Source organism: Leptinotarsa decemlineata, unplaced genomic scaffold, assembly GCF_025532065.1.
Source record: "Leptinotarsa decemlineata unplaced genomic scaffold, Ldec_3_MD MMD2_P_RNA_scaffold_1, whole genome shotgun sequence".
Classification (NCBI taxonomy): domain Eukaryota; kingdom Metazoa; phylum Arthropoda; class Insecta; order Coleoptera; family Chrysomelidae; genus Leptinotarsa; species Leptinotarsa decemlineata.
The window spans coordinates 705,983-718,613 of NW_027412523.1; the positions used below are offsets into that span (position 1 = coordinate 705,983).

At 33.1% G+C, this 12,631-nt stretch overlaps 1 protein-coding gene across 4 annotated transcripts in view; it reads left to right on the forward strand.

Annotated features, from left to right (window-relative positions):
• The window catches only part of LOC111512232 (uncharacterized), a 159,614-nt gene that overhangs the window by 123,771 nt on the left and 23,212 nt on the right, over nucleotides 1-12,631 (forward strand). Inside the window, exon 1 of one of the 4 annotated variants that reach the window (XM_023168327.2) lies at nucleotides 4,650-4,916. The exons of the other annotated variants lie outside the window; for them this stretch is intronic. The gene's annotated coding sequence lies outside the window, so the exon portion shown is untranslated. Of the gene's footprint in view, nucleotides 1-4,649; nucleotides 4,917-12,631 lie in introns of those variants that run through there. 4 annotated transcript variants of the gene reach the window in all.

Below are 12,631 nucleotides of genomic sequence, written 5' to 3' on the forward strand. Positions count from 1 at the left end.
GTAAAAGACGGTACTAACAAGGCATGAACAAATAATTGTTGTAATCATTAGCGATATTTTCGATATATTCAACGATATTTGCTGGTCGCATTGATGTTTAGACGTAAACAAAAAACAAAACGTCATCAATGACGCGATAATATCAAATGTTTTTTGAACGTGGTTAAAACTGAAATATCTAATTGAGATGAAACCACGCTGAAGAATCATCACCGTTCAGTAATATTTATGAATTCAGTAGGACAGAAGTTGGGTTACTGTTTGTTGCGAAGAAATAAGTCAATCAATTCTTGGTTTGCACAGTTTTCAGAAATATTTCTTCATGAAATGCCACCGTTTTGGTTTGTCCTCAATAGTTTTTATTTTCTAAATATAGTACTTCATTCCTTGAACATAGTATTAGTCGCGTCGTATCTCGCAAAATTTAAAACACTGCTATTCATTGTTTCTATCGACCTTTTTTCGGAAATTTCACATTTCATAATCTGAAATGTAAAAATGTGTTTACTCTTTTAATTGCTCAAAATAGTTTGCTGACCAACGCCTTCCCATTGGAAAATTCGATCAAATTCAGATTTCTACTTTTCTTTTTATGTTATTACTATCACCGATGAGGTGGTGGATAAGGAGATGGATGAAGTGGAATCTACCCCTTTCGAAGGCTAGTTTACACTTCCAGCTTCCGTCTCAGAAAGAAAGAACTCAGTTACTTTCCTAGGGTCTGGATCATGTATGTTGATGACATATTCGCTGTAGTGGATAAATAACCAGAATTAATTGAGAATGTCCTTTCAGCACTAAACAACAGGTGTAAGAGTATAAAATTCACATATGAAGTGGAAAAAGAACGAAAATTGCCGTTTTTAGATGTATTGTTCATGAGGAACGAACGGAACGAAATAGAATTTGACATTTACAGGAAAGACACGGGCACTTTCAGATACATTTCCAATGACTCGAATCATTGTCCACAACACAAAATGGCGGCACTGCAATTTTTGCTACACAGGTTAATAACTTTTCCTTTAAAGAGAGATAAGTACGACAATGAAAAATGAGTGATTCAGTATGTAGCAGAAGCAAACGGTTTTAACCCAGATATAGTTGACAACATAATGAGAAAGTGCAAGTTTAGGGAAGCACTTCGTAAATCTTCGACTTTTCAAAAAGAGGAGAGTGATAACAAGTTTATAGTAATCCCATATGAACCCCAATACACGAGAGGGCTTCAACAGATATTCGATAAAGTAAATATGAAAGTTGCATATAAAACTTCTTATAAATTGCAACAGCTTCTTGGTAATCCAAAAGATAGACTAGAAAACACAGAAAGGTCGGGGATTTATGAAATCAGTTGTCAAGATTGCATCAGCAAATACATCGGCCAGAGCCGACGTGCGATTAAAACCCGCTTCAAGGAGCGTTGTGCACACATGAAATACGGAAGGATAGAAAAATCCAGTGTCGCCCTAGACAAGGACCACAGAATTGGTGAAAACAATCTGAAACTGATTAAGCATGTGCATGAAACCGGGCTACTCGATGCATGTGAGAGTCTAGAAATAGCAAAATGTAAGAACAGCATGAAAGGCGATAAAGGACCCATCCCGTTTAGCCCCACTTTTTAATCTTCTGTTAGGAAGAGATAGTTAATTAGCGAGAAATTCCATATTGGACTTCAGGTATACAACCTCAGGTAACAAATTTTAGTATATAAGGATTAACCAGACTCGACTAGGTATCAATTTTCTTCTCCTGAGGATGCTAACTTTGTTGGCGAAACGCGCGTCGAGTGCAAATATATCAGTTTGGTGTTAGGGCAATTGATCTCGAAAAAAGTTATTCAATAATAATAATATACAAAAAATTACAAATAGGAGGTCTATTCAAAAAACAGGGTGAACTTTCATTTGTCTCAAAAAATATTGCTTTATTCATCAATTTCTAGTCCCCGCATATCCAAAATCTGCCCAATTCCTTGTATAAGGAATGAATACTTTTCACATATAGTCAGTGGGTCAATAGGCGGTTGCTTACTTCTTTACAGGCAGATGGGGCGATGACAAATCTGTTGTTTATTGTCCGCTTCAACCTAGTTCGAGGAATGATACTCTGAAGGAATTCGATTTTCAGTTATCGGAAATCATCGGCTTTATGTTAATGATAGACACTACCTTGCACTGACGAGTGGCCAAACAGCCTGAAACCGGTCTGCAAGTGTGTTCCAATAATTGAAAATCTATTGCAGCAGTTGTATCACCAACAGCATATGCAGGAATAACTTCAGTGAAGAATCCTGCACTGACACCTGTCGGATATAATCCAACGCCCTTCGTGGTATTAGCCAGGGGAGTAGTTGTTTTCTGATAGGTGTCAGTCCATTAACATACAGTGTAGGGAGTTGAGACTGGCCTGATGATTTGATTTATAGCCAGTCTTCAAGTATGCCCACTGACTATACGCTTTTCTTTAATGCCTTCCCCCTTTTATTTTTTGAACGGGTCAACTCAAAAAATTTAAATTTAGGATAATTAAATTGATAATGCATGAATAATTTATTTTTAAGTGGAACTGACAGATGAAACTTTCAAGATGGCGACTGGGCGCATTTGGCAAAAAAAAATAAATGGAAAGGGGGGTCGTGACACATCTCTTTGAAGCTCTTGACAAATGCTTCACAACCCTAGAATATATTGTCAATATCTTCAACTTTCAATAATTGCCTGAATACATCGACATTCAACAATATAATATGAGGTAATAAGCTTGAGGTCAGGTCAGAAGATGCTCGAAATGGTTGCCTTGAACTTTTTGACATATGAACAGACTTACCGATATTTCACGCCATTTTCACGCTACAAATATTTATTATTCTCTGCCGTATATCCAATATTGAAGCAGGTTCAGTTTCGTATACCTTTTCGCTTCAAATAGCCCCATAAAAAAAGTCCAAAGGTGTCAAATCTGGCGAGCGGGCTGGCCATTATGTAGGACCTCGACGGCCAATCCAACGACCGGGAAAAGTAGTATCCAAATAGTTTCTTACTAGTCTGGGGTTATGTGGTGGTTCTCCATTTTGTTGGAATACAATATTCATATCGAATTCATTAGCATTCGCTTCGACGATTTCACTGATGAGAGGGTCAACAGTAGTTTCCAGCATATTCAAATACAGTTCCCCTGTGAAATTTTGATCAATAAGTAGAGGTCCTTCAATATGGTTTCCCAATATTCCTGCCCAAACGTTAATTTTTTCTGCATATTGGGTATGTGTTTCCCGGAAAAGGTGAGGATTGGTGTCACTCCAATAATGGTAATTTTGTCTGTGAACATTGCCGTTTAAAAAAAAGTACATTCGTCACTAAAACAAATATTGTGAAGATAGGTAGGATGCCTTGCAATGGTTTCCATCATGATTTTGCAGAATTATGTTCTTCGATCAGGGTTGTCTTCAGTTAATTGGTGTACTATTTTAATTTTGTATGGATGATACCTATTTCTCTTCAAAAGTCTCCTCACAAACATTCGCGACGCAATAAGTAGACTGTTCAGGATGTACTACCATCTCACCAATTATTTGCACTTGATGTTCTTCCGGAATGGACGGATGACCTGGGGGCTTTTTGTTATGTACACTACCGGTAGTTGTGAAATTGGATACAAGTTCCCTCAAATATTTTCTACAGATAAGACGATTGAGAAAACTTTCATTGAAAATCCTTTCGGTCTCATGAAAGTCCCACCGTAAATGAAAATCGCTTCAATTTCTTCTTCCAATTAATGAAAATTGACTATTTTAGAGATTGTTGACGTGGTACCTTTCTACTAGTAAAACCGAAAACTAAATGAGAATATTCTAACTGAACAATGATGTCCATTGGCGTAGGTACTGACATTTTTTGTCGTTTTTATAAATAAAAATTAACTTAACAAACCTTATCGGGTTGTTGGAATTGCCATATGGCAGATAAAAAGGAATATTTCTAGAAATGTCGATATTAATGTGTTGGTCTTCAGGAAATTATTAAATGTTCCGCCATTTTGTAGTAAGTGAAGATATTGACTTCATATTCTGGGATTGTGAAGTATTCGTCAGGATATTCAAAATTATGTGTCAAAATGATGTTTATTTAATTTTTTTTTTCATATATTCATGCATTAATTTCATTATCCCTAATTTCAATTTTTTGAGTTGGCCCGTTCAAAAAATAAAAGGAGGGGGACATTAAAGAAATGTACTGTATGTGACTCGTATGAGGTTTGACCGATGAATGGGAAAAGGGAGCAATTTTTTAATTCTAAGAATAGAAGGGTAGATTTCATTCTTATATACGGTGGCATCAGTATCCAGTAAAACTAATATACATTATTGAATATAAACGTGCTATTCGGGTTGTTATGTCATATTTGGGCGATTCTTTTCTGGTCAACAAATTATCCACACTTAAATTATTTATTAAAACATATGTAATCAAAAGCAAAACCCCAGAAGTGTCCGTATTCCCATGTAATCAACTACAATAAAATTAAAAATCAATTAACCCCTCCATCAGTAAACTTGGTAATTCTATTTATTTACTAGCTGGAACAGTAAACTAACAATTATTATCCATTGTCTCGTTTATCAAGATCACTCAAAGCAGAGTCGGCTGTGCAAGACAAAAAATAGACGGAGAGGATAGACGAAAGCCGGCTGGCATACTCCCAGGTTAAAATCCAAAAGATATCAATATAGCCGAGGTAGTCCGTGTTCAGCTGTTCCACGATCAGTGTAAACGTATTGCCCGTTGTGAAAGCCTGTGACAGTTACAGTTTGGGGCTTCATTCACGATGCGGTTATCGAGTGATAGCTTTACTTTTCTTGAGATGGTAGTGATTTGAACATTTTTTTGTGGATTACTACTCGAAATATCAGGGTGAGTTTCAAACTTGATTTATTTGATAATTTTTAATGAACAAAAAAATTAATATTTGGCTTTTTACTTGAAATCATGATCACAGGTGTATACTGCAAATTCAATATCCACGACATTTTCAAAATTTACTTTTTATTAATCTCTAGAAGAGAGGTCATATCTTTCGACAATTGTTAGCTAACATTTGAAGGGATGAACAAGGGAGCAAAAATACTCTACTACCTAGGAATCACACGATAAAAGGTGGAGCCTCGATAACCCTTACCTCGCACAAGTTTCGGCTTTTGAGGGTTGTTTGTATGGGAATAACATCTGATTACGGAAAAACTCTATTAAACCCCTTTTTTTAAACGTTCCAAACAAAGTCCATACAGATATTCGTTTTTTACGTCAATATTGTGGATTTGATTATAAAACAATGGAAAGGTGAAAGTGCACACTCTGAATTGAAAAAAGCTATAGAAAATTATGTAGCAATTCGGGCCCAGTAAAGACATACGTCACATATTTATTGAAAAATATTTGGGAAATATTATCGAATTTTGGGAAGAAATATGTCTTTTTGCTACAAAAATTAAGAGCTTCAAAATGTGAAAGCCTTTAATCAAATTTTAATTATTTTCCACTACAGAAGTTGGCATTTTTTTGTATTTTTTATTGAGAATAGGTAATTTTCTTCAAGTACTGTTCTTGCATAAAGCGAGCCTTTTTATATAAGTTTCAAAAATTTTCGCATTCTCACTTAATTCATTTTTGGAGAGGAGTTTAAAAATAATTATGAAAAGATACTGATAATATAAATAAAGGGAGTACATTTTTGTGAAAGAATAATTTTTAGAAAAGAAAGGTTTTGGAGAAGTAGAAAGCCAAAACTTCTCTTTTCTAATGGATGAATTATAATGATAATTGAACTTTTTTCATTTTTAAAATTTTCAACTTCAGTACTTAGTTATCAAACTTCATCTTCTATATTCGGATTTATTAAAAGAAGATACTCAGATACTTTACCTCGAACAGGTAAAGGGTGTTGGAAATCTAGAATTTTGAATATAAAATCATAGGTATTTTCTATAAGTATCTCTTGTCCAGCATAATAGCAATAATTCAAAAATATAACTTGACGTATGCTCAAATTTCAGTTTTTATTGTAAAAAAATATAAATCTCCTATATTTTCCATATTCAAACATTTTGATTTCTATGTCAATATGTGTCTTTAAGAATCCCATTGTAAAATGCAACTGCTGACTTTATATTTAGAGCCACAATGGTCATATTTATAAACCTCTTGGCGGATGCCAAAAATTTCATATTCTCTATTTCATCGTCAAACGCAACATTTACGTTTTCCGTTTGTAGATATTTTACTCATGAATATATTTGCTTCATATTCTCGGATAAGAGTAGGACTTCTAGAAAATTCTTTTTATTTAGTGAGAGACTTCGGAATTTCTTCGTTCATTTTTCAGTCACGCTACAAGATACAGAGTTGTTACATGAATATCTACTTAAATAATATAAGAAATTTACTATATGCGAGGAATTCTTTCCCAAATTGTCACATCTGATTAAAAGTCAAAATGAAATTTTCTCAGCGCATAAAGTAAGTTTTTTATATTGTTCAAGCATATATGTATATATCAACTCTGTATATTGTAGTGTGATTGGAAATGAATAAAGAGATTTCGAAAGTTACCACTAGTTTTCTTTGCCTAACAGCATAAAAATCAATACTTGAATAATACAATGAAAATTTCGTTTCCGTTCGTAACTTATTTTGTAACCAGCTTCATTGATAACTTCTTTATCAGCAAACTGTTTTCACAGATCAGGTGTCGTACAGGAACTCGATGAATGTTATCATAAATAAATACCGAGAATCAAATAGAATCAACGTTAACATAGTACTTCTGGGAATCCCTCCAAATTTTGCACGGCAGGTATTATGGGAGGTAACAAACTAATAAATGGCAAAGGTATTAGTTATTCGCAAATATCAATCTATCCTTGACAGTTTCAACGCTTATCATTATTGTCTATTTTTGGAAATATTTCTGTTTAATTTCAGTAGCTGGTACTTAAAGAAAACAGGGTGGATGGCACATAACCTTCAATATATGATCTACACGTCTTTATATAATAATTATAATAATAATAATAATATCGTTTATTGCCCAACAAACAGTTTTCCATTTACAAAACAAAGTATACATGACTGATAAACTATTTTTTATTCTATTTGATATAGAGTTACCTATTGGGAATTGATTGGTTCCTTCCTTTCTTTAAAAGATTCCCACATTTTTTTGTATAAAGATGTAGGAAGTAGAAATACAAGACCCTTCTTTTCTTCTAAAAATATATCTCTTTTAATTAAAACAAGATTCTTAAGGCTGGGATTTAATCAAATGAGCAATTGAATGTCAATACTTACTGTCATCGATTACATGCATAGATGAATTCATTCGTGGCAAAAAGACGTGATTTCATGAATGAATTGAGTGTTTTTTCGTATGATGTTATCAAGATTTGGTATTGAAGAGCCAATAAGGCAAGTGTCACATGGCGAAGAAATTTTACCTTTCATTTACTTTATTGTGTAGCAATCCTGTGAATGATATCTGATTCGATTCCATAACGAATATTTGGAATACAAACTGAGAAAGAAAATGTTTGGTAATTGGGAGAATGATTTATCTGTGATAATTCCACCTCAATACTTCATTGTAAGATAATGTGATCTATGTTTGAATCTATGTTGATTGATGCTCATACAAGAAACGTAACTCCAACCCTCTGGCGTTTCTACTTTCCATAAATAATGTAAACATCAGTTCAAGTCGTAGAAACTGTTATAAACTCCTCAAAGGAATTTAAAATGTTGCATACGATATTCAGTAATCGATTACATCAACTAACTTCATTTCAATTTCTCATGCAGTGTTATCGTCCAAGGTTTGCCTGATAATTACGGTCCACAAAACCCGTTATAATCAATTTCTGCACCGATAATTCGCAATGATTTCCGTGGAAATCTTTACCTTCAAATAACTTGATCGTTTATTACAGTTCAATTTGTAATATGGGTTATTATATAATGTAATTAATTGATGATTCCTATCATTTATAGTTTCACAAATGATCGCCTATTGACCTCTAGATTCTGTGATTTTCCATTAGGAAATATCCACATTACTAGGTGATTGAAAGAGGAATGTTGTTTCAGTTTTGAATTGATCAATATAAGTCGATATTGTTGTGATTCAAAACAATGTCCATTCTGGTGATAAAATAGAATAAGTTCAACTCTGATTTGTACCCAAAACACGCACTTTTCCCAGTCAACAGTAATGTAATACTCATCTCGACGTTTCACTAACCGATTTGTCGTCTTCAGGAGATGAAGAGAAAAAGAGAAGACTATTACATTTCTGGAGATTGGTAAAAGTGCATGTTTTGAATTTATTCTACCTCAGGTTTACCTGTTATCTTATTTGAATAATTTTTACTCATTCTCTTTCGCAAATGTTCCTTAGTCCAGCAAAGTTGTTTTTGATTTTCGTAAACTTACTGTTTGATGTTCAAAAGGTCCGAGTCTTCAGTCAATCTTGAACAAGCAATAAATGACATGAATTGAAATTTTAGGGCGCCTCAAAATTTCAATTCAGTATCAAGGAATGTGTGACTTACTGATTTTTGAGGTTATTTGAAAACAAATATCGAGTATATAATGTTTCTTGGACAAGTTCTAACCTGTAAAGGACCAACAGGAGACTGAACCTTTTATTACTGACGGTTTTACGAGAACAGCTAGCTCATTCTTTTCATCTCTTCTGTACGATTTAAGCTGTTTTGAATGGCGGATGAAAACAACGTTTTTAAAAATTTACACCTTACTGTACTTAGCAGCAAACTAGAGACTCTGTACTAAATGTTGTTCTTAATTATCACTCTTCTAAAAATAGTTCGCTTTGTACTAGTTCTCTTCACATTTGAATGTGATATTCCAGTATGAATAATATGTCGGGTTATCTTTACTTGTCTGAAACATGTATCGATGAATTCAAAATTGTGGAAAATCAATAAATACAAAGATATCCCATCCATTAGTGGTATTAGGCTAGATTATGGTATGATTATTTTCTTTCTACTGATATCAAATGATTTTCTAACTCTTTTATAACTGATTTTTTTTTGATTTGAATTCCTCACCAGAACAAAATGCTGAGTCTCGAAACGCGTTTCGCTGACCAAGTTAGCATCATCAGTAAATATTACCATCAACCTGACTGCTGTGTAGAGAAAATATAAAATTAATTGATATTATAAAACACTGTATCAACAATTTTATAATTCGTTTTTTCATCGAAATTTTTTTTGTTTGAAGTTCCGTAAAATTTTGTCATTGAACAAATATTGGTCTGTCATATTTGTGACTAACGGAATCATTTTATGAAATCAATACGAGGGAGCTAATTTGATTAACTTTTTGTTATTCAGTCGATTTTGATAAGACTGCTGGAAAATAGTTGTCAGTATGTTATTCAAAACATGGCTGTTATTGCGGATTGCCACAAACTTCATCGAGGATTGCACAGGGGTCAAAGGAAAGCACCACCAAATTGACGATTTATATAAATCAAACTCAGAACACAAACACTACAGAAGAATCCTCTCTCAGAGCGGTGCATGTGCGATTCACGTTAGAAATGAATCGCTGAAGATTTAATTCACTTGGAGAAAGTTCTGAGGAAGTTTATTCCATATACACACAGTTCTCCAAATGAAAGAGTTCGAGGTGTACTGAGTTGAACATCAAAACGAAGGGCAGCAACATTCCGTCGCAACATTCCACTTTAAAAACACATTAAAAATAATATCAAAAAGCACTGCTATAATGAAGTTTTTCTTTCCACCGACAATCTTATGAGGTTTCAAGTAATAGAGTGAATTCCGAGTACGACCATAAGTATAAACAAGTTTTGAGATACATTGGGAAGGGTTATGTAATGTTTTTTTACTGAAAATTATTTCGGAAATAATTAGAATCTCAAATTTCTAATAAACTGGTGTGAACTGTAATAAAATGTAGGTTGTGTATCAATATCTTCCACAATTTTCAATGAGTGTAATCAACTGTCGAAAAATTGAAAATTTCATAGGATACTTATTCTCACACTATGCATTGCAAACAATAAACAAATGACTTTAATTATTCTTGACCCGTTCAACTCAAACAAAGAAATTATATTTTCAGATTATGTTTCCCCTGATTTCACGGGCAATAAAATCGCGAACTAGATTAGAGTGAAATAAATTTACATCGTTCGTTAAATCCACCACAAACTTGCGTCAAAATTATATACGACGAATCCTCCGTGATTGTTTACAATTTAGAATTTTATACTTGTGATACACTATCAGAGATAATTTCAGTTGTAAAATTTCATTCATCATTTCGTCATATGATTACGCAGATATTTATGTTTGTAATAACAGCAATAATAAGGGGAATCTTGTTGTGAAAGATAGTAATTGGTAATCTCAATAACTGGTCTTCTGAGCAGATTTTCATGTCATTATTTAAACTGTTTTTATGAGTGTTGACATAACAATAATAAGAATATATTAACTTGAAATTGATTAATTTATATAGTCGTATACATACCACGACTAATAACAATGATTGATATCCAAATAACTAATTAAAAAACAATTTAGGCTTGAATTTAGGTGACCCACAGAGGAAACTAGGAAAATATATCATTCACATTTCGAACAATTGAAAACTATTTCATCTCCAACAGACACATCGTTTGAAATATTTCTCAAACCTACATTTCATTTCTTGAAAAATACCTGATTAAAAATTCACTTTCGCTTCTTTTAGTAAGAAAGTTAACAACAAACAACACCAATAAATATAATTTTTTTTATTTCATTTGGAATTTGTGTGACTTGAACTCGACTTGGTGAAAACTGAATTTCAGGAATATTTTCAGGTTTTGAAAAACAAGTTGGCCTTGACAGTAGAGTGATAACAAATTTTTTTCAGAGTATCTTTCTTGTACATCATACGATGAAATTTCACCTTCAAAATCTGTACATTGTGATGGCCCTTTGAAAAATTTCAAGAAGTTTCAACTAATTTGACTTTTCAAGATGAAACAAAATAAAATGTATTCAATTACAAATAAAATTCACAGATCAGTATAATACAATTGGTCTACATACAGCACATGTATACAAGTAGTTTCTAGCTTTATCTACGAGGAATTAATGAGGAAATACAATTTATCATGTTCAGGCTCAAAAAAATAGCTTTTTTTATGTATAGAATCATAACTTCTCATACCGAATAACTATCCACATTAACAATTTGACGTAACACTAGCTTAATTTCGTTACATTAAATTACTTTGATAAATAAGGCCAATTCTGAAAAAATAACGTGTTTTCTTTCTTATGCCCCGACTTTTAAGACCAGGTGTTGATCGAGTATCAACTATTAAAGTAATTATGATGGAGTTACAGTTTATGCATTTCATGTATGTCTGATAAACATAGCAGACTAATAAACCTTATAATCTCCGTTATTTTTGGATGTTTTGGGTTACTGACCGTCAGAAATTTGCATGGAGTGCACTTTGTGCAGACGTTGGACCTCGCGCTTTTATGAGAAGAAAACAACTCATCGATTAATGATAAAACCTGCTTAAAACTGCGTATTCCATTAAGTGGATTCTTCGATATTCATTTGTGATCGTGTCAAAGTTATTTTCCGAGTTTTTGACCTTGGTCTGCAGCTTTTTATGCCTGACGTTTCGACTGCTACTGCGGTAGACATAAAAGGTGATGAGGTAACGGTCGAAATGCTAGAGTTGTTCTCAAAGGTGGAATTTGTCCCCGATTTTATATCATCGCCTTTGAGAATGTGTACCGCAGTAGTAGACGACACTTCAGAAAAAAACCTGCAGACCACGGCAATAAAACCCGGAAAATTGCTTTCACACAGTTATCTCCGAGTGTGAATGATTACTTGAAAACGTTTGCATATTCCACGAATATGTTAATCATAATTTGAGATAATTTTTATAGGTTAAATTCACGTTGCTCCCGTTTGTCATCACAATAATCGCAATGTTGCCAAAATATATTATTACTTATGTCAATAAATGATTTAGAGATTTGTGGATTACGAGTGTATCAGTATATTTCAAATCATTGAATATCGACAAAGTACTGATAAACTAAAGTTCATAGAAAAAACCCAGACATTAATAAATTCAGTTAACCGATTTTTTTAAGAAAAAAATTGATCCTTTTACCCAACCAACCTTTTTTCAGGAATATTAAATATCATCCTCAATCATACGTTTGATAACTAAACTATCATCGAATTAGATTGCCTATAAATAAAAAGGTGTGTACTGGCTCAAATTCAAATATTCTTCATTTCGCAAACTTTTGACGGATCATATTTTTCTTCAACTATTTTCTCTCCTACTTTGTACACTCTGAAACCGTAAATTTTTGAAAATTTTGTTATTGAAAACCAACCTAACATATGACCTAATAGCCTACGAAGTTGAAAAAAATGTAGACTTGACACCGTCAATTTCAGAAAATTTTATTATTAAAAACTAACCCAACCTAGATACGGAGATGAAGAGAAGTTTTCTTAACAAAAACTAACTAACACAAACCAGGGTTCAT